We start from the raw sequence: 21,962 nt of genomic DNA, 5'->3' as shown, positions 1-21,962 counted from the left end.
CATTTATAGAAATCCAAATTGGCTGCCACAAAAAAAAACAGACACATTGTTTTTTGTTTTGTTTTTTGGGGGGGGGGGGGGGGGTCCTCATTTCATAAGCTTTCTAAACGTATAGTTACTGATTACTGATATAGAAACTGATAACTAGTGTCAATTTTGTCACCCGTTTTTTTTTTATATATATTTAGTCTTACTCATATTTAGTCATTCACATACCATTTTTATTTAGGCATGTTTTTGTCGACTACAAGTCTGTTAATTTTAGAGTCGTTTTAGTCAAAAAAAGAACAAAGTATTTTAGCCTTATCTCGGTCGACACTTTAGTCTCATTGATAAAAACACATTACATTATTTCTGATTACCATTTCAGTCAATACTGTCAATAATGTTATCATTACCTGACATTCTAATCCAATTATATTTTTTCCGCAAATCTGACTGGTTAATCGTTATGAGATTTCAGACTGTATAATATCGGGTGTATGGTGGCAAAATATTTGACCGCTTCACATTTGATGTATTACTCTGCATCCTGAGAGCGCATGCTGCTACACAGATATCAATAATGGTGCGGTGAGCTGTGAAAGAAAGATGTGGCGTAGTGACAACAATGCCAAAATGGGTGGATTTAAGTTACCATACGAAAGTATTGATGTGGATTCTGACACAGAATTACCATTTCATACCGTTTCACATGGATTAATCCACGCCCTGACCGCTGCTGGAGTGACAGTGAAGACGCTGTTGCTAACGGTAAGCCTCGCCGACTGAACTAGAAAAACAGACCGAATTACCTACAGAAAAATAAACCGTGCAAGCAATAAAACTGGATTAGAATGGGGTATAACCCCCTTGTGTCTGAGGATTTGTGAACATTCATGCTGGATTACAGTCGCAAATATCTGTTTTACCAGCCCAGCTAACGCGTCACCGATAAAGCTCGATTTGCGACTGTATAGCCAGCATGAACGTTCGCAAATAGACAGAACAGGGCCATTCCCTAAACATACAGTTATTGAAATATTGAAAGTTTGTGGTGTTTTTCCCCAATATTTTAAATCTGCGAGGGTTCTTGTCAGATACAATTAGACATTTGGTTTTCTTGTAAATTAACAGCACTGTAGGGGTGCAGGTCTTTTGAAATGAAACAAATAAATAAATCAAGACTTGCAATGTTTTTAATCTATTTTAAGAGCCACAACCTGATCCAATTTAATTTAAATATGATGTACACTTAATATTTCATTATTTTTCTATATTTCATGTTATTTGTTATACAGTAGTCATAAATAATGTTAAAAAACAAATTAATATTGGATGGATGTAGGGTTTGTTGCTGTTTTCAAAAGTCTTGACACAGTAACTTTAATTGGAGCCTCAGAGAGTTAAATGTAAACTACTTATTTCATCAAATGTTTGTCACTGACAGACATTTTTTATTTTCTGACTAACTTAATTAATCGTTGTCTTCTTGAATGTGTGGTTACGTATTAAACACAAACATTTTGGCTTTTAGGTTCCTAATTTTACGTCGCCACTCTAGTGGTCTTTATAAATCTATGCTCAAACACACAACAGATTGACACCTGCAGACAGGAGACGGACGAGCAGGCACAACAAGGAGACAAACAAAATAGACACATTATGTTAAAAACAATTTTTGAATGTTTTGAATGCGCAGGCATCCCGCGCATTCTCCAATGCACCTGCGACACATTTTATACAGTGGGGTAAAAAAGTATTTTGTCAGCCCCGATTGTGCAAGTTCTCCTACTTAGAAAGATGAGAGAGGTCTGTAATTTTCAACATAGGTACACCAACTGTGAGAGACAAAATGAGAAAAAAAAAGATCACATTATAGGATTTTTAAAGAATTTATTTGTAAATTATGGTGGAAAATAAGTATTTGGTCAGTAATTAAAGTTCAACTCAATACTTTGTAACATAATCTTTGTTGGCAATGACAGAGATCAAACATTTCCTGTAAGTCTTCACGAGGTTTGCACACACTGTAGCTGGTATTTTGGCCCATTCCTCCATGCAGATCTCCTCTAGAGCAGTGATGTTTTGGGACTGTCGCTGGGCAACATGGACTTTCAACTCCCTCAACAAAATTTTCTATGGGGCTGAGGTCTTGAGACTAGCTAGGCCACTCCAAGACCTTGAAATGCTTTTTATGGAGCCATTCCTTCATTGCCAGAGCGGTGTGTTTGGGATCACTGTCATGCTGGAAGACCCAGCCACGTTGCATATTCAATGCTCTCACTGATGGAAGGAGGTTTTGGCTTAAAATCTCACGATACATGGCCACGTTCATTCTTCCCTTAACACGGATCAGTCGTCCTGTCCCCTTTGCAGAAAAACAGCCCCAAAGCATGATGTTTACACCCCCCATGCTTCACAGTAGGTATGGTGTTCTTGAAATGCAACTCAGCATTCTTTTTCCTCCAAACACGACAAGTTGAGTTTTTACCAAAATATTCTATTTTGGTTTCATCTGACCACATGATATTCTCCCAATCCTCTTCTGGATCATCCATATACTCTGTGGCAAACTTCAGACGGGCCTGGACATGTACTGGCTTAAGCAGGGTGACACGCCTGGCACTGCAGGATTTTAGTCCCTCTCTGTGTAGTGTGTAGCCTTTGTTACTTTGGTCCCAGCTCTCTGCAAGTCATTCATCGGGTCCCTCCGTGTAGTTCTGGGATTTTTGTTCACCGTTCTCATGATCATTTTGACCCCACGGGATGACATCTTGCATGGAGCCCAAGATCGAGGGAGATTATCAATGGTCTTGTCTTCCATTTTCTTACAATTGCTCCCACGGTTGATTTATTCACACCAACCTGCTTGACTATTGTAGATTCACTCTTCCCAATCTGGTGCACATCTACAATTTTCTTCCTGGTGTCCTTCGACAGCTCTTTGGTCTTGGACATGGCTGAGTTTGGAGTCTGACTGTTTGAGGCTGTGGATAGGTGTCTTTTATACAGATAAGGAGTTCTAACAGATGCCAATAATACAGGTAACAGGTGGAGGACAGAAGAGCTTCTTAAAGAAGAAGTTACAGGTCTGTGAGAGCAAGAAATCTTGCTTGCTTATTTGCTTGACCAAATACTTATTTTCCACCATGGTTTACAATTAAATTCTTTAAAAATCCTACAATGTTATTTTCTGGATTTTTTTTCTCATTTTGTCTCTCATAGTGAAGTGTACCTATGTTGAAAATTGCAGACCTCTCTCATCTTTCTAAGTAGGAGAACTTGCACAATCAGGGGCTGACTAAATACTTTTTTACCCCACTGTATGTTGCGTCCAGCCTTGTTGAGTTTGTGTCAGGAGGGCGTTGTGAGATCAGGTTGGAATGCAACCCATTTTGGAAACATTTTCAAAGTGTAAGAGCTTGTTGATGAAAAATGAGAGATTTTATTTCAGTTTTTATTTTAGCCTCCTTTTTTCCTCAACAATAATTCAAGTCAATTTCATCTTAGTCAGCATTTTAAAACACTGATGTAGTACAGTCATCATTTCGTTTTTGGCATTAAGAAAAATGGTCGTTGACAAATATGTTTCGTCTCATCTGGCAAAATTAACACTACTGAAGACAAGGGCTTAACAACCCTTTTTTGGCTTTCTCTTTTCAGAAGCTTTCTAAAAATATATAGTTTTCCAAATGAACCTATGAATCATTAGATAAGGAACCTGACTATTCTGAGCAACATATCCACTCTGGCTGAATAGTATAAGCACAGAGAAATGAAATATATACAGAACAAAGCTGTGCAACTGAAATACTGGACATATGAGTTTGTCAGGATGTAGTATGTTGAAAAAGGCTACGGTTAAGTCCTGACAGCAAGTCTACTCATGCATAAAAAACTTGGGTTGTAGGTTTAAGGGCAGACTGATCTAGTCTCATGCAGGCGGTCGGTTGATTCTACGAAACAATGCACAAACGAAGTGCCGTACAATGGAAACGGCATGACTCAAGTAATTCCACATGTTTATGTCAACACCAGAACTGACGGCTCTGATACTGTCTTCCTTTTGGATCTGTTCCATTTCCCCTTGCTTTCCAAAAACATTTTTGCTCTCTCTCAGACATGCACACAGACATGGTAGGCGGTGGAAACAACAACCTCCCTGTAATTGTAGCTTTAGCCACAGTTCTGTCAGAAACTTAAGCAACTCACGAAGAGCAATGCAGGTGTGAATTACCAATTCACAGTGATCACGTCTCTTTGATAAGGCGGACACTGTCATTATTACATCTGCCAAGGATGTAGGGCTGCAGCTCTCAAATATTTTTGGAATTGAGCATTTTATCGATTATTTGGATAAAAAGTACTTTCGTGTTTTAAAAAATATCAGTAGTGGCAGGGCTCTCCCTAAGCAATGGCACAATGTCGCTATATCATCATGTAGATTTTTAAGTTTAGGGTGTTCCTTCTCTCTCTGTTTTCCCAGGTAATTATTTTTTCACATTATTAAGAGTTCTGGAGCTTTGCCAAACCATAAGCCCAGGCGCTCTGTGAAATCTTCAGTCTGCGGACAGGACATTCTTTCATTCATTCATTTCTTCTTTTTTCTCTTATTGTACATTTCATTTGTACTTTTTTATTAGTGATTTATTCAGTGTTTAGTGTATATGTATGCATGCCGTACAGAAAGTGCAGCTCAAACCGAAGTCAAATTCCTTGTTTTCTGTGGATACTTGCGAATAACAAAGCCTTTGAAAAACAGCTGTGGAGTTCAGCGTTTCCACAACAGCTGCACTGATAAATGAACTGTACAGCCTGTTGATAAAAACTCTTAACAAATCTGAATATAGGCATTTTTTTTGAATAGTTAAACATGATTCATTTTAGTGCGCATCCTTTTGCTTCATCTGCAGAGGTGGAGAGCAGTCAGTGGACCAAACCATGTTTTTTTTTTTTAATATACAAACACACTGCTTCACTTTAAATGCATAATATGTCCGTTTCAGATGATCAGCACGGACCCTTTCTCTTAAAAGGCTTAATTTTACTCAGCACGTGGCTTTGTAACGTTGTAACGTCGCCTGATACATTAATTAGCGCTTACATTAGTTATGGACATGCTTTACGGTCTTCTTCTATGTTTTTTGTGGGAGCATTACAGTACCATCTACAAGCCTGGCGTATGTACTACAGCTTTAAATGAAGCCTCGAGGCAAAGAATTTCCCTCAAACATTTTCTGTAATCGAATTACTCAATTAATCGTTTCAGCCCTACAAGGATGTAAGAAAATCATCTGTTGGCTGTCTGTTGGCAATATTACGTCAAAACTACTGCACAGATTTTGATGAAATTTTCACCACAGATAGATATTACGCCATGGAAGACGCCATTAAATTTTGGAGGTGATCCCGATCTGGATTCTGGTTCAGGATTTCACTTTATAGGCTTTTCAGGATTACATCAATACTACTGCATGGATTTTGAGAGGAATTTTCACCACACAGATATTAGGCCACGAAAGACTCCATTGGTGGCATGGTGGCTTCGTGGTTAGCACTGGTGCCTCACAGCAAAAAGGTCATGGGAACGCTTCCTGCCCTTTCTGTGTGAAGTCTGCATGTTTCCTCATGTCTGCATGGGTTTGCTCCAGGCACTCCGGTTTGCTCCCACAATCAAATAAAAACACATGCTCATTTAGGGTCCGCTCTGTTCTCTGCCCTGATCAAGGCAGCGACTCTACATCTGGAGTTGGGCACCAACGATGGACTGTGGCTGCCCACTGCTCCTTGTGGTTGGATTGTGTCTAACTGCAATTAGGATGGGTTAAATGCAGAGGACAAATTCCATTGTATGTACAATGACAATAAAGGCTCTATGCTATTGTATTCTAAATTTCAGAGGTGATCTGCATCTGGATTCTGGGTCAAGATTTCACTTTATATAGGGTTTGAAGTATTACATCAAAACTACTCCAGAGATTCTCACCAAATTTGCACCACAGATAAAAGTGGGACATTTTATACTTAACTAAATTACAACTACATTCCGTTCGGACACGGTGGTCCACTGTAACAAAGACAGTGTTGTCCCTATTTCAGGTATTACCACTTGTAGCACCTGTTTAGACCTCTGACGTCAATGAGTATTGCCACGTGCCAAAGTAAACTACTGTTACAATGAAACGATGCAGTGCCAACAGTGGCACTCTGAAGTTGTGGAAGTCGAAAACAGTTGAAACAGTTATTTTGTGTAACATAACATTATTTTGTTTAGCTAATAATCAGTAATATAAACCTAATTTACTCTGGCTGCTTCCATTTTTACTCAGGAATTCCACAGTAAATCCAGTACGGATCAGGGTGTTGATTTGGCAAAATCTTACGCCGGATGCACTTCTTGACAACTCCAACTATCAGTGAGGAATGGAGCATGGGTAGCCTTTGACCTGGGACCTTCTAGGATATAAATACAGTAAAATGTAATTTAGAAAGTGGTAACAGCTGCAAAGACAGTGATGGTTTGTTTGCTACTTATGATTACAGTAATGCCTCAAAAATCTATTTTCACAGCTGTTAAGTGTTGCAGTGCATAGTTTATGTTTAAAGTAAAATAAAATCATTAGCACACCAAAACTATGCTTGGCTACAGAGGTAAAATGAATTTCCAGGCATCAGTTCAACCCTTTTGTCACCCTATGCCTTCATTAGTACTTTTAATGTTGTAGTGGAAGCTTTTAAGCACTGCCTATATTTCTAAACTATACACAGCTGTTCTTTCAACCGAGGGGGAATAATCTTGATTGGACATAAATATTTTGGCTCCAATGTAGATATAACTGGTGATATCATTACCTTGAGTGTTACAACATGGGTAAAGCTGCATTTTGGATTAACTTTCTTTCAATTAAAGAGACTATTCCAGACTGTTAATGCGTACATCTAATCATAAATGATGTCTTCTTCTGTGTGCCAAGAAAAGCAGCCAAAAATGTATGACATTCACAATCATGATGCATATACCGGAACCAGCCATAAGGAGCATCAAGCATAAAAGGTGAAGTTTCTTCAAAATGTTTTTTTTAGAGGTGGAGTTGTTAAAAGGCTTTTTCCTGCACTACTGTAATTTTATTCTTTAGTACTTAAAGAATTCACAATCATAATGCTAATATAATCAAAATTCATCTATGTGGGAAACAATTTAGGCTTTTGACCCACAAAGGTTTAAAATACAGCAACAAGGCAAGAGAACCTGATTTGTTTGGTGACATCAAAGATATGGAAATTAATTTTCAATCCTCGAATAGCAAACGTAGTGTGCATGCAGAAGGTTACATGCACAATTGAAACATCGTTGCAGTTTTTAACAGTATGCAGGTGTATATGCAGATAGACATCTCACATTGTTTTTATAAGAACATATGCTAATAGGAAATGCTGTCCGTCTGCAAAGCTGACTTGTCTGAGCAGACACTGGATATCTCATAATGAGTTTGCTTTAGACACAGAGTTTTAAAGGATAAGTTGTAAAAGAAAAAAAAAAATGGTTTTCACACACATTATTTCCCACAGTTATTCATTCATTCAAAGCCAAAAATGATTAAAGACTTTTGGGAATAACATTTTGACAGCCTGCATGAATAGACGCCATGTTTTCTTCAACCACATTTATGCTGAGAGCTTCACATAGAGGCTCTCTGCATAAATGGGGTTCAAATTTAAGTTTATTTTAGGTTTCTGAGTCACTGAAAATCAAGTGGATCCAAGTTCAGCATCATCTCTATCCTACACTGTATGCCGCCCTAAATGTCTGCACAAATTTAATTAAGGCACATTTAAAATTCAATTGGGAAATCAAGGCAGTGTAAATGTATTTTTCTTTCCCGTGTGTGTTCAAATACTCAAATACTTTTACGACTGCATAAGCAAAAAAATAAAAAATTCTACTAACAGTTTTTACTTTTCAAACTGCCATGAGACCACAGGGACAAGTTACAGGCAAACTGAACTCTGCAGTGTGTGGACAGTCTCTTGTAAACTGAAAATATAAATTAAAGAAACCAATAAACAATTTCAACCTTGACATAAAAATAGTTTGATTATACTGATAATCTACATGTAAAAGAGGGAAAAATAAATCTAACTTCAGCCTCTGAACACCAAAATGAACCTACCTGGAAAGGCATGAATGAGGCAACGTCTTGCTCTGGACAGGCAGAACACCAATATGATGATGAGCATTTTTCACCAAAAATTTGACTCATTGAGCTTAATCTCTCTCCACCTTATTTTCTTCTCAGTAGTCACAACAGGACCAGCTCGTCCTGACCTGACAGACTGCATTCCCAACGACCTTTTCCCTCATTGGGTAAAAAAAAAAAAAAAAAAAAAGTTCTGCATTCTCTTCTTTTCGACAACTGTGACTAATAGGAGCGGCAGTGCAGTGGAGCTGTACTCTGAACAATCTCACAAACCAAAAACAACTCCTACCATGTTTACATTCTTCACCCATGTTTCCCTTACTTTTATCTTCAAAACGTAAGGCACATATGGAAGTCAGTGTGACAACAAAAGAGAAATGAGAACTCTGAGCTAGTGGAGACTCACAGGGCAGATTTACAGCCACTGACGACGTTAAAGCTGTATTATTAGAAATACAAACGTCAGCAGAAACTATTGCGAGCCCATCATCACTGCCAAGATTAAACTATCCCGCTCTGAGACTAATTTAAGCCGTATATTCAAAGGAATGCGACCCACCCGACGTCACACTGTGAACACAGCCACATTTAATTTACTGTAAGGTTGAATAAAATATCGCAAGAGGTCAACATTTCTACAGATCGTAGCGTGTCACAGGTGTAAGTAAACAATGTAGAAAGGACTGGATAAGTCACTTCAATTTTGAAGTGAGATTCTATACAGTTCTACCAGGTTTTTTTTTTTTTTTTAAACGGTGTCAAATATGAATGCCTTATATTAAGAAAACAGCATTGATGAATTATATGATGATGAATTTAGGGCTGCGGCTATCGATTATTTTAGTAATTGAGTATTCTGGCAATTAATCAAGTAACTGGATAAAAAGTACTTTTGTGTTCTTAAACAACATCAATAGTCCAGGGCTCTCCCTAAGCAATGGCACAATGTCGCTGCACCATCACACAGATTGTCAAATTTTGTGTATCCCTTTCTGTTTTCCTCGGTAATTATTCATTTTTTCACATCTTTACAAATTCTGGATCTTTCCCGGTGTCAGGAGCTCGCCACTCCCCTGACACCGGACCGTAAGCGCAGGCGGTCGGTGTAATCCTCAATCAGTCAGGCTGCACGTGAACGTGAGCACAGCCTGAAAAACTGGGCTCTGGAGTGCAGCTTTTCCGCAAAAGCCACACTGATAAATCCGCCCTGCACCCTGTCGATGAAAGCTTGACTTAAAGTGCACGTAGAGCGCCGAGTCTATGCAGCCGGAGAAGTAAAGCTGTGTCAAAATGTCTATTCGCCCGGTCATCAGCTGAATAAGGCTCAAACAGTCTATTAGCCCGACCATGGTCAGGCCAAAGTGTTGACATTTTGCTGAAATGGCGATGGGATGTGGCTTTCTGCTTTTTTGTTTTGTTTTTTCCCCAACTTGTAAAATTTAACCATTTGTAAGTTGTTTTTTGTTTTTTTTTTAAAGGTTGGTGGACTGGCGTGAATTTTTTTGTTTTTATCCTTCTTTCTCTGTGATTCAGCAGATGCATTTCAGCTGGAGGCTGAACATGCAAGCCAAGCAGTCATTTTTTTAAGTTACCGTGTTCGTGAAGCGTTGTGTTGCCCAAAAAAGTGAAAATTAAAACGCAAAACACTCAGTGTGAGTCTGAGCAAACACAGAAGAAAGAGTGGACTTCTGCTGAGAGGATCTTCTTTCAGAGACTCTTAGTCAGTGTGGCCAGATAAGTAAGTCTATTTCAGATGATCAGCATGGACCCTTTTTCTCTTAAAAGGCTTTATTTTACCCTCTGTGTCGTGTTGGAAAGCTGTAGCTTTAAATGCACAGTAAGTCTATTTGAGATGATCAGCGTGGACCCTCTTTCTCTTAAAAGGCTTTACTTTACTCTGTGTGTCACGTTGGAAAGCTGTAGGTTTTGGTGCTACATTGATTAGCTCTTACACGGCTTATGTGCATGCGCTAGTCTTCTTCTGTTCTTTTTCTGGAGACATTACAGTGCCACACATAGGCCTGGCATATGTACTAAAATGATAAATGGCACTTCGAGGCACAGAATTTGCCTTGAACATTTTATTGTAATTGAATTATTCTAGTTATTATTCAACAAATCATTTTGGCCCTAGATGAATTATGTTTGTTTTTAAAGTGATTACACAAAACAGAACATTAAATTTAAGGCAAAATCTTCAGGATTTAGAAATTGTAGATAAGTGTTAAACATTTCAAGTGATATTATTCCATTTTTTATTTCATGTGTCTTTTGTTGTGTACCTGTATGAGCAAACAACAGTTATGTATCATAATCTGAACCTTAATACTGCCTTTAAAACTATTACTCGCACTGAACACTGAGGGAGGCGCACCATTACAACAGGTCTGGTCATACAGGTATTGACAAACTTGATTTATGGATTTTTTTTTTTTTTAATTGTCCAATTATCTCTCCTTGGCGATGTCAGGCCGGAAGTATTTTGCTTCATGCACATCTTCATGCTACCATTATGTGAAGTTTCACTGAAATCCACCAAATGGTTTTTAGAACACTTTTTAGGATAGATTTTACAAGCACTTATATGATACATGGACAGATGGACAGGGTGACTGCTATACCTACCATGTGTTTGTTTGCTGGGAGTATGAACATGGAACATATTCACCTCTGCTGACTATTGACTTTATAACTTAAAGATTGCCTGATGGGCCACTTCCCCAAACAATACAGCTGTACCCGGCTCCCTCACTGCAGCACCAATATCATACAATCCTCAGCTAGCGGCAAAAATAAATGCAACTCCACGACAGTGTTTGATGGCCTCACCAGTGTGGGCTTCCAGAAAACATAACATCTGTAGGCATTATGATTTATGACCAGAAACCACAAATGTGGTGTTGATCAATTGATTTAGATGTTTAAATCAAGGGTTTTCTGACGTTCTATGTGGCAACATGACTTTTGTTGCAATCAAATATGAACGTGCTCTTGCTCTTTTTAAAGCTCTTATCATACAGTGTTTTTGCAGGAAAGGAAGCACAATCAAGTCTTGTTTACAGCCAGGTTTAGATAGTTTTATCCTTGAGTAAGTCTGCTTGGCACTACATGTGCACCAACATGTTATATTGGCCAAGAAATACTGTTAAAAAAACAATCATATGGAACTGGAATAGACATTTTTCATTATTTTATGATCATTTGTGATCAAATCTGATTAAGTCTGATACACTAGCTCAATCCAAAAAGCAACCTTGGTTTACTTATGTTACATCTTCCCATAAACCTGCCTACACCTTGAGTTGTGAATGCTGGATGGATGATGAAAATTAGGGGCAGGTTTGGTTGAACGTACATGTAGCTTGGGTGCCACCTACTGGACTTGGTCAAACCACCACACAGTCCTGCAGAAAGGATTTTGCACGAATGTGGCCAACAGAGAAAAAGAGAGTGAAGGAAGTGCAATAGTGAGGTACGGCATGAATGGGGTCAGTGAGAGAGAGAGTGAGAGAGAACTGTTTTCACATAGAAATATATTGCGTCAGAGAAAAAAAAAAAATGTTATTTTCAGAATTGTTTTACAGCAATTACATTGGAAAATGGAAAACAGCCCTACCTCAGCACAAATGGTGACGGGAGGGTACAGAGGAATCAATACGATATATTAATTCATTCATGTTCTATACACGTTTACTCCAATCAAGAGTCAAAAGGATGCCAGTCTGTAGCAGCAATACCATACACCATTATTTCATTTAAAAATAAATTCTTACATTGTAAAAGTCCAAATTCAACATAATTTATTTAATTAAATAGCCTACTGCAACAAAAAGAAAACAAATCAGAATTTATTGTAATATCAAATTGTAATAATTATAGAATCACATTTCTCAAGTTTCATAACAATCATCTAATTGGCACTCAGGTATCATGATGTGTGTCATGTTGGTAGATCAGTGTATCATCCCAGACCTACAGACAGCCATGCAGAAAGGATTCCGTATGAATTTAGCTGCAAAACACAAAGAATTATGCGACACGGTATTGTAAAGTATGGAATGAAGGGGGTCAATGAGTGACAGATTTGGCAAAGAAGTTTCCAAAATCATAGAAACAAACCATTATTACCTGTTTCACAGTAATAACAAGTCTGCACAACCCAGCATTGTATGACTGCAGCTGAAGCAGACACCTCTCTCTCTCTCACTCTGGGCTCGACAATAGCACTGGTCCGATGGCCTGGCGGCCTTTTTTACATGTTCCGGGCCACCACGGGCCAGTGAAGTTCATATTTCACTGGTCCGTATGCGCCAGTAAGAATTAAAATCGCTTTGGGCAGATTTATTAGTCTAATGCCGCGTTCACACCAGTCGCGAACAGATGCAACAAATTCGCGGGGGTCGCGTGGCAACGGACGCGCCTCCTTCACCCGGTGTGTCACTCTGCTTTTGCTGCGAAAATTCGCCCCGGTGCGTCATCAAATAGGAGGAGCTTCCATTCAGCTCGCCGGCTCCGGTTGTCAGTCAAGTTAACATGACGGACCTTGATCACACGGAGCGAGTTGTTGTGGAAAGCTGACAAACGTCATGAGACGTTCCCAATTCAGGCAGTATCATTATTTGCTGCAGGAGCTGCATCTGGATGACGGCTGCTTTCAGCGGTCCTTCTGCCTCTGCAGGACCCAACTTGAGGACCAACTGTCCCGTTCACGCGCGCACATGTAAACAATAAAAAAAAAAGGAAAAAAAAGAAAAAGAAACTCCGCTCCCGCTGCTGTGGGGCTGCTGCTCCTCCAAAAACTCTTGTCATAGTTGTGAAATAAAGGACAAAAGAGACATACATCCTGCTCACAGGCTGCTACCAGAGACAGGACATGTTGCACCACTTCGGCAATGTTCCCAACATTGCCGAAGTGCAGACAAACTTCGTCTGCAGGCGCATCTTCTGATGTGGCGCAAATTTCGCTTCAACATCGACGCGTCATTTTCGCTTAAGCAAGATCGAGCGCAGTGAATATTATGAATTTCTTGAAACCTCCTGCCCCTGGGCAGAAACCAGGAAAGCAAAGGAAAGAACAGCTATCACCCTCAAAACAAGCACAGAAGAGAAAGGTTGCTGATGCTGAATATGAGAAGAAAAGGGTGAGGAAAACTTGGCAAACTTCCTGGAAGAAAAGACGGCCATAGCTGGAGCGTGATGAGGAGAGTGAGGTTGTCTTCTGTGGAACTTGTAGGGCCATGCCAGAATATGCTAACAAGTAAGTATAAATATACCATGTCCTGGTAGACAATGTGGTATGATTTCATACGCCAGTTTAAAAGTCTAATCAGTATGCCCTTGTGGAAACCCCACGGTGACAACATTAGCAAGGGAACTTGGTTTATGAAATTTAACATTAATTTTGTAAATGATCAAGAAATAAATTTATTTTTGTATTAATGTCTGAGTGTTGAAAAAATTCCTATCAGTTACCTACCGACATTTTTTTCAAAGTTTACTCACTTTAAGGTTTTTATCATGTAGTATAAGAATTTTGTGTTTGTTTTCAAGTGTTTTTACATTAAGGAAACCCAATTCTAATGTCTGAGTGTTGATTTAAAAAATTCTTATCAGTTACCCCCCGGTTTGGCACAGGCGTGAAAGTATGGGCCAGTGATATTTAAAATGATTTTTTTTCTTTCCATTCTTTCACTTCCAAAACCTAGCACTGGTGGCCACCAAGCCCACCAGTGCTTGTTCAAAACTATGTAAAGATTATTCCATGAAAATAATCATTTCATAAGTTGTATTTGCAAAGGTAAGATCGAATGTGGGGGTAATGGACAATGATTTGATAAATATTTTTGTTGCCCTAAACAGGAATGTTACAAATCTGATCTGCTGGAAACCTACAATAGGAAATAAACTCTGGTCTATGGACCTTGTGGACTCTACTGCATTCTGGGAAATTATGGCACTGATAAGAGAAATGAACTGTCATCCCACAACAATCCTGCAAAGTCTGTGTACGACCCTTTAAACCTGCACAGTGGATGTAGCCTAATTTTATAGCATTAGTAGCAGCGTTTTCTAATTGCCTCTGGCTCTCCAGATTATTCATCACTAGGAGCTTTTATTTGGCACAAACAAATGTGCTGTTTGGCCAACAACAGTAACATTGAGCGAAGCGAGGTCAAACCCAGGCCAACTCTGACACGGGCATACGACTGACAAGTGTGGACTCAGTGTCCCTCCTGCAGATGGATCGTCAACACAACAATGAAGACAGCCAACAGCAGAAAGAAAAAGGTGAAGATGAGAAACAAGCGAGAGAAAGATGTAATAAAAATGACAGCATTCGAGTTGTAAGACACCATAACATAGTACCACTTGGCTCAAGATGCTTGGAGTGCACGTCCTCTCTCGGTAAAACCCATCTTTGCTCTGACGCCACCGTTAGTCACTGGTCCTTGTTTTATGGCCATTTTCCTAGCTGTGACAAAATAGTATGGAGATCATTAGCTAAGTGGTGGCTGGATGACAGGCGACGGCACGCCGATCGATAGCAGCAGGCCCAGCCGTCCGCAGGCTGAGGAATGCTTAGTCATCAGCCATAGGTTTGCATGAGCCATAACTTGAGCTGGAAAATGGGACTGGGCCAGATAAGGGATGTGGAGGTGTCAGGGGCTTGCGGCCTGTGATAACAAATGGCTATGAACAGCCACCTTATCTTTTAACCTTAAAAAGGATATGATGTCCACTGTCAAACAACTGGGCAACGGTCAGAAATACTCCGACAGTCGTGCTATGAGGGTGAGAAGGGGTCGGCCGCTGTTGGTTTCATTACACATGCTTGTGTCACCTAGTATACATTTCTCAGGCCATCCCGGTGTCCTGGCACTAAAAACAACAAACAGCTTGTCTTTGCAGGGGCAAGTTGAAAGTTTGAGAATTAAGTTGCAACAGCCATAAACACAAAACAATAACAGCCAGGTAATGATTTTCAAATGTTAAAATGCCTGGAGCAAGCTCCAAGTTAAGAATACCTAATCACAACAATGTGCAAAGTAAGTCCCTCATCCATGTGCCAGGGTTTTGTTTGTCCTTTTATGTGACAGCCTGTGTCAGCACATCTTCACTGGGGACCTGCCATCTGTGGGCAGATCCCCCTGAAGTCAGCTCTCAGACAAACAATGACTGACACGGTAATGCCCTTCAAGTGTCCTTAAGTACTGACAAAAATGCTGCTGTACGCTCCAGGAACAGACAAACTGAGGAATGGCAAAAGCAATGGCTGTACAAACAATAATGAACTGAAATATTCAGGGACAGCCCATCTACGCAACAGGCACAATTAACGGAGCTTAGAAGAAGTTTGAGAAAACTAGAAAGAAAATAAGACAACTCATGGCCAAGCATCCCCCACCGGGAGGAAGTGAATCAGTCAACAATAACTCACACTCACAATCCAGAAACAGACAGGTGCAACCACGAACAACAACAAAAAAAAAAACAGTGTGATGCTATAATTCATCGGGTAGTGAACCCTAGTATCCGATTATGCACATAAATTTTCAACATTATTGACAGAAATTATAGACATCGTTCAACAGTGATATAATGTACAGAGTCCACAGAGTTTAAAGTGACCGCTATAGCAGTTGACCAATAATACTGACCACTATGAGCATTTCATCAGCATATTGGTATCGGCATCAATTTTGCAGATGTGAAACTTTAATTTTGCAAAATAAATAATGCAGAAAAAAATAATTATTAGAAATAGTCAGCAGAGGGGGCACCGATGGCACTGTTTACAATGCTGTCAAGCAGGCCTGGGACCCCATCACCCCTTGGACACATGACAAGAGACATAAATGGTAATGGACTGCATTTATATAGCGCTTTTCCATCTGCATCAGACACAGGCAATGCAACCAGCTGCCATTTATTTTCAATCAGAGTGGGTGTTTTACAGCAACAAGAGACAAGTCACCACTATGGCAGGGGCCAAATTAGGGGAGGCCAAAATAGAGGAGAAGTCGATTTTATGCAAATGCTGAGTGATGCAACATGGTGACTGCCACTCCAAGTGAAGGCAGCGTGACGTATGTTGGTTGTTGGTTATATTTAGTCATTTAGTCAGGGAGACAGACACCCTCTCTACTTTTAAGATTAGGCTTAAAACTTTCCTTTTTGCTAAAGCTTATAGTTAGGGCTGGATCAGGTGACCCTGAACCATCCCTTAGTTATGCTGCTATAGACGCAGACTGCTGGGGGGTTCCCATGATGCACTGTTTCTTTCTCTTTTTGCTCTGTATGCACCACTCTGCATTTAATCATTAGTGATCGATCTCTGCTCCCCTCCACAGCATGTCTTTTTCCTGGTTCTCTCCCTCAGCCCCAACCAGTCCCAGCAGAAGACTGCCCCTCCCTGAGCCTGGTTCTGCTGGAGGTTTCTTCCTGTTAAAAGGGAGTTTTTCCTTCCCACTGTAGCCAAGTGCTTGCTCACAGGGGGTCGTTTTGACCGTTGGGGTTTTACATAATTATTGTATGGCCTTGCCTTACAATATAAAGCGCCTTGGGGCAACTGTTTGTTGTGATTTGGCGCTATATAAAAAAATTGATTGATTGATTGATTTATAATAAACTTCATGTTTGAACTGTAAAACATCAAACCTCTATTACATTTCTTTTTCATAAGGGTTTGATAATATTAGGAATCATTTCCATTTTTTATGTATAGCTGTAATTTTTTTTTACTCCCCAATATCAGGATTGTGCTCCCCCCTCCCCCCACCCCCAAAAAAACATATCACTTGGGCCCAACCAAGTAAAAATCCTGACAAAGATGGACCAAAAGCTCACAAGGTGAGGAAACAGTTGACTATGTATATCAGTAATGGAATAAATTGATGAAAGTGTTCATAAATTACAGTAGAAGGCTGTACCTACGTCTATATTCCCCATCCCAACATGGAAGGTGGGGTATAATTAACTAAGGAACTAAATAAGGTATGACAAAGTTAGCTGGATGCTCTTTCCTTTTTAAATCCCAGTGGTCTCTTTCCTTAAATTATAATTAAATTATAATTAAATGTTAATTATAATATATAATATAATAGCAACTCCATATTACATTATCCACTGCCACTATCCACAATCCTAAACTATTTTATAACTGTCAGAGTACAACAGCAACCAGGTAACTTTACTGCAGAAGTTATATTGTGATAAATAATCTAATGTTAGCCAAGTCAGCATGATTTTACCATGATGTGTTTCTGTGAATACACATTTTCAATGCTAATATTATGCGATCTTTCCGGAGTATGGCTATCCTAAACTCACCCTAGCTTAAGGGTATGCTAGCAAGGCAAATTTAAACAATCAATAACTTCTGCTCAGTGTGTTTTTGCAGGAACAGTAAATTGGACTTAAGGGAATGGTGCCAAACTCTTATGATTCTGCACACATACACTAGTGCGTAGTGACACACTGCACTATGGGTAATGACAAAATGTCAAATACCAAAAGTAAAATCTCGCTAGCCTAGCTAGTTATCATAAGCTGTTACCATGAGGAGGTTCTGCAGTCCGTTCTTGCCTCCTGGTAGGACAGTATATTGGTGCCATCGCTGAGCCTGTCCCCTCATGTGAGGGTACCCCGAACCCTATGGTGCTACCACAGCTGCAGACTCCCTATGTAGCTGTGGGCCCGTGCCTGAGGTTTGGGGCTTTGTTACACTCATGTAACTCCCCACAATCATTCACGTGATCACAAACCTTATTACAGCTACAGGACACTGCATGTAGATTTATAGCCCCCCCCCGCGTGCGTATACACACACACACACACACACACACACACACACACACAAGTTCATTTCATTTACGTTCACTCCACATACCGTATTTTCCGCACCATAAGGCGCACCTAAAAGCCTTAAATTTTCACAAAAATCAGCTGTGCGCCCTATAATCCGGTGCGCCTTATGTGCGCACTGAATTCCAAAATCTGTAAAAACGACCGACGTTGTCTTTGACTGTCGGAATATCGGACCATTTCCCGCTGACACAGGGACGTAATACGTAAAGTACGTATGCTGGCAGCATAGAGTACGTACCCTGGCAGCGATAAACCAATCGGAGAACATTACGTAATACGTAAAGTACGTACGCTGGTAGCATAGAATACGTACGCTGCCAGCGATAAACCAATCAGAGAAGAGTCCGTGAGTCCGTGGTACGTACACTTACCTCTGCCACTCCTCCGGTAGTTACCGTATACTACAGGTATCCTGCAAAACAACATTTGTTTGTCTAAGGACCCCGGAAAATGACGCCAGCGAAGAGACATGCTTATGAGGCACAATTCAAACTGCAGGCTATCAGTTACGCGGCTGTTCATGGGAATAGAGCAGCTGCGAGAGGAAACAAGAAAATGAACTGCGCCAAGTTAAAAAGACGGAGTTTCTGCGGAAACAAAGCGAGGTGGCCACAGCTAGAAGACCAACTCGAGCAATGGGTCATTGAACAAAGAACAGCCGGGAGAAGCGTCTCTACAGTCACCATTCAGCTGAAGGCAAAAACGATAGCAATGATTAGCGGGAACCTGGCGTGTTTGATGGCGAAATTGCCCAGCTGTTCAATTCAGACACAGAAGATGAGGACTTCGATGGATTTGTGACAGAACCATAATAAAAAACAATGTGAGTACCATATTGTTAAATACCGGTAGTTCAAAGTTGTTAAAAAGTTCAAATAAACTCACTGTTTTGCTTCCGTGACCTTTTTTTTTTGTAGACTATATGTTTTAGCGTGCGCCTTTTGTAAGGGCTAAGTACCCACTAATTGAGGCCGCGCCTTATAATCCGGTGCGCCTTTTGTAAGAGTTAAGTACCCGCTAATCGAGGGTGCGCCTTATAATCCAGTGCGCTTTATGGTGCAGAAAATACGATACTCTTTACATCGTGTACTAAAACTCTGCCTATTACTATGATTATCACTATCAGCACAAACACCCCCACTATTAAGCATGTCTTTTCCTCCTCACTCACCTTTAGCGTTCTAGTTGTTGTTGCTGTAGACATCGTTTCTGTCATTGTTTCTCTCATCATTTCTGCATCACTTTTGCGTGATATAAACCATGGAAAGGTTTTTTTTGTTACAGTAGATGAAAGAACAAGCAGAGATGAATAATGAGGAAATTGACACTGGAGATTATACATGATAAAGTAATACTTTATGTATTCCTGACACTGACATTAGAATAACCATAACTTATACAAAGGCTCAGGCATGCAAAAACAACATCAACAACAATACTGATCTACATGAAAATGTTGGAATCTTAAAATAATAATAATACTGTGATACAAGTTTTTAGTCACAGCACAGAGCACTACCACCAATCAATGCTGTGAATGCTATGAAGAATTTGTAAAGTCATGGCTATTTTTTTAATGGACAAAACAACTTCACTGACTCATAAAATGCCTGCACAAGGTTTCCTGTTGACGTGTTCTTTAGCGTGCAGAATCCAGTACTCCACCTCCTGCTTTGAGCACTTGCCTGTTTTAGTGCTGTGCTTTTTATTTAAACTAAGAAAACAGGACTACTTGTGGAGCTATAAAACGTGAGAAGGTGAACCACCCACGTCCTCTGACATGATTCAGAATGGCAAGCAACTGCAGAGCGCAGACACTCTGAAAATAGACAAACTACCAACTCCTGAAGTGTCTTGCCAAATGCAACTTTATACTGATGAAAGTGGGGATACTAAAATAGTTTTTTTATGTTGTCTATTATTCTGAATACTAGCATAAGGAAAAATGCTCCATATAATCACAACCATTATTTCCTACTCTGACCTCGTCACCCCTGACCCTCAGCTCTCCACACCACATGCTTTCCTGACACAATCAAGCATCACAGATGGAATTCCACCAGGAAACCGGGGACCCACTGAGGGGAGCATCTCCAGAAAAATCTGTCAAACAACGCATCCAGGCAACGTCCTTACTAAAGCCAACTGAGATACAGCAGCCTGGAGTTTTGGGCTAAGACAAAAAAACGGCAACTGGCTGGTGGATTTTATTTCTATGGCAATGATTCTGAAATATTTCATTATCAAAACCTTATGACAAGGAAATGTAATCAAGGCTTGTTCCAATGTGAACTTTATTATAAATAACTGTAAATATAACCAACCACTAACCAATGTACAGTACCCTTTCATCATGCTACCTTCACTTGTATTGGAATTCACCATGTCGCAGTGCTCAGCGTTTGCACAAAATAGACTTCTCATCTATGTTGATGTACCTAACTGGTATAGCAACAACTTGTCTCTTGATGCTGTTAAACGGTGACTGTAATTACAACAAAAGGGAGCTGGTCGCTTTGCCTTTGTCTCTTATAACTAATGTGACCAAGGGTTGATGACAATGCGTGACAGCATTGTTTAAAAAAAAAAAAAAACACTGAAGTGCTTTCTGCTGGACAAACTATGTAATGACACCATTTCCAACAACTAAAGTGTTTTTTTTTTCCTGGATTGTTTATTCAATAAAAATAAGTTTTAATGTCAGTAAAATCTCACCAATACAAATATGCTGGCAAAGGCTCATATCTGCCGAGATTATTGGCCAACCAATGTATCAGTTGAGCTCTACATACAATCCAGCCTCAGTATACCATGGCTTACAAAAACATAAATAAACACATAAGATAATCTTCCCAGATTGGTAGCTATAGCCAGGCAGGGGTAAATTATAGATTACACTGGGGTCAAAATTTTAAATCTTATCAGGAATAGTTTTGACTATTCTGAACACTTTGTCTCCAAAGTAAAGTGCAAACAAAGTCAACATCCATGATGACGAAGTATTTGAAAATTATGGAAACTATTCCTATTTTTAAAGTCACATGAGCTAAAGCACTAATTTGCATCTTTTGCAAAAACTGGTGCAACCATAATGTTTGACCCCTGTACAAACTGAAATCGGATGACACCATTTACTTCTTAAGTTTCAGCTGTAGACAAACTCTTATCAGACAAATAATGTGGTATACTTTTTTAAAACAAAAAAGCTTTTTTTTAAATTTTGACCCCTGTGTAGCCTTTAATTGTTCCTTACCCAACTATTGTTACTACTCTGAGAAAGTTATCATATTTTTGTGTGGGCCATGGTATACAGAGGCTCGTTTGTAACTGTTGCTCCCTTTTGTGATACCGAAAACATGCTTGGCCGATGGACTATAAAGGAACATTGCTACAACACCAGTTATTTATTACATTTTTTCATGAGCACTTAAATGAATTAACAAATTGTTTAAGATATTTCGCTTCATCTTTTCCAACGTCTGTGTGGAGGTCAAAGGATCTTTTATGGTCTGGGTTTAAGATTTTCACAGTCGGAAGCCCTTCTTGACTTTAGCTGGGCCTGATTTTTTTTTAAGCTATCAGCTGGGTTTTCTGTGTGCTAAAACGAATCTGCATTTCTTGATGCAAACATTGAATTCCTCAATTTCCTCCATTATTCTGTTGCAATTTAAGCCTGTTGTACATCAGAGACAAGACAATGCTGAAGTATGATTTGGTGGGGTGCACAACAGCAGGTCAGAAACCCTCTTCCTTGCTTAATTACCCATCTTGCTCTTTTCTGCAGCAGCCAGACAACAGAATGGGAGTTAAAAACCGACTGATTAAAGAAGGATGTCAAGATTCACTAGAAACAAATGACAAGTAAGAGTTAACATAATGTGGAGTAATGAACTCCAAAATGTCTCTGTTATGCAC

General features: G+C 39.7%; 1 protein-coding gene across 3 annotated transcripts in view; it reads right to left on the bottom strand.

The window, feature by feature from the left end:
* The window catches only part of arhgap35a (Rho GTPase activating protein 35a), a 188,850-nt gene that overhangs the window by 148,744 nt on the left and 18,144 nt on the right, over positions 1-21,962 (bottom strand). Inside the window, exon 1 of one of the 3 annotated variants that reach the window (XM_034169247.1) lies at positions 8,154-8,264. The exons of the other annotated variants lie outside the window; for them this stretch is intronic. The gene's annotated coding sequence lies outside the window, so the exon portion shown is untranslated. Of the gene's footprint in view, positions 1-8,153; positions 8,265-21,962 lie in introns of those variants that run through there. 3 annotated transcript variants of the gene reach the window in all.

Source organism: Thalassophryne amazonica, chromosome 4 (assembly GCF_902500255.1).
Source record: "Thalassophryne amazonica chromosome 4, fThaAma1.1, whole genome shotgun sequence".
NCBI classification, from domain to species: domain Eukaryota; kingdom Metazoa; phylum Chordata; class Actinopteri; order Batrachoidiformes; family Batrachoididae; genus Thalassophryne; species Thalassophryne amazonica.
The sequence above is the reverse complement of the archived record's forward strand: the minus strand, read 5'-3'. Positions and strand labels throughout refer to the sequence as shown.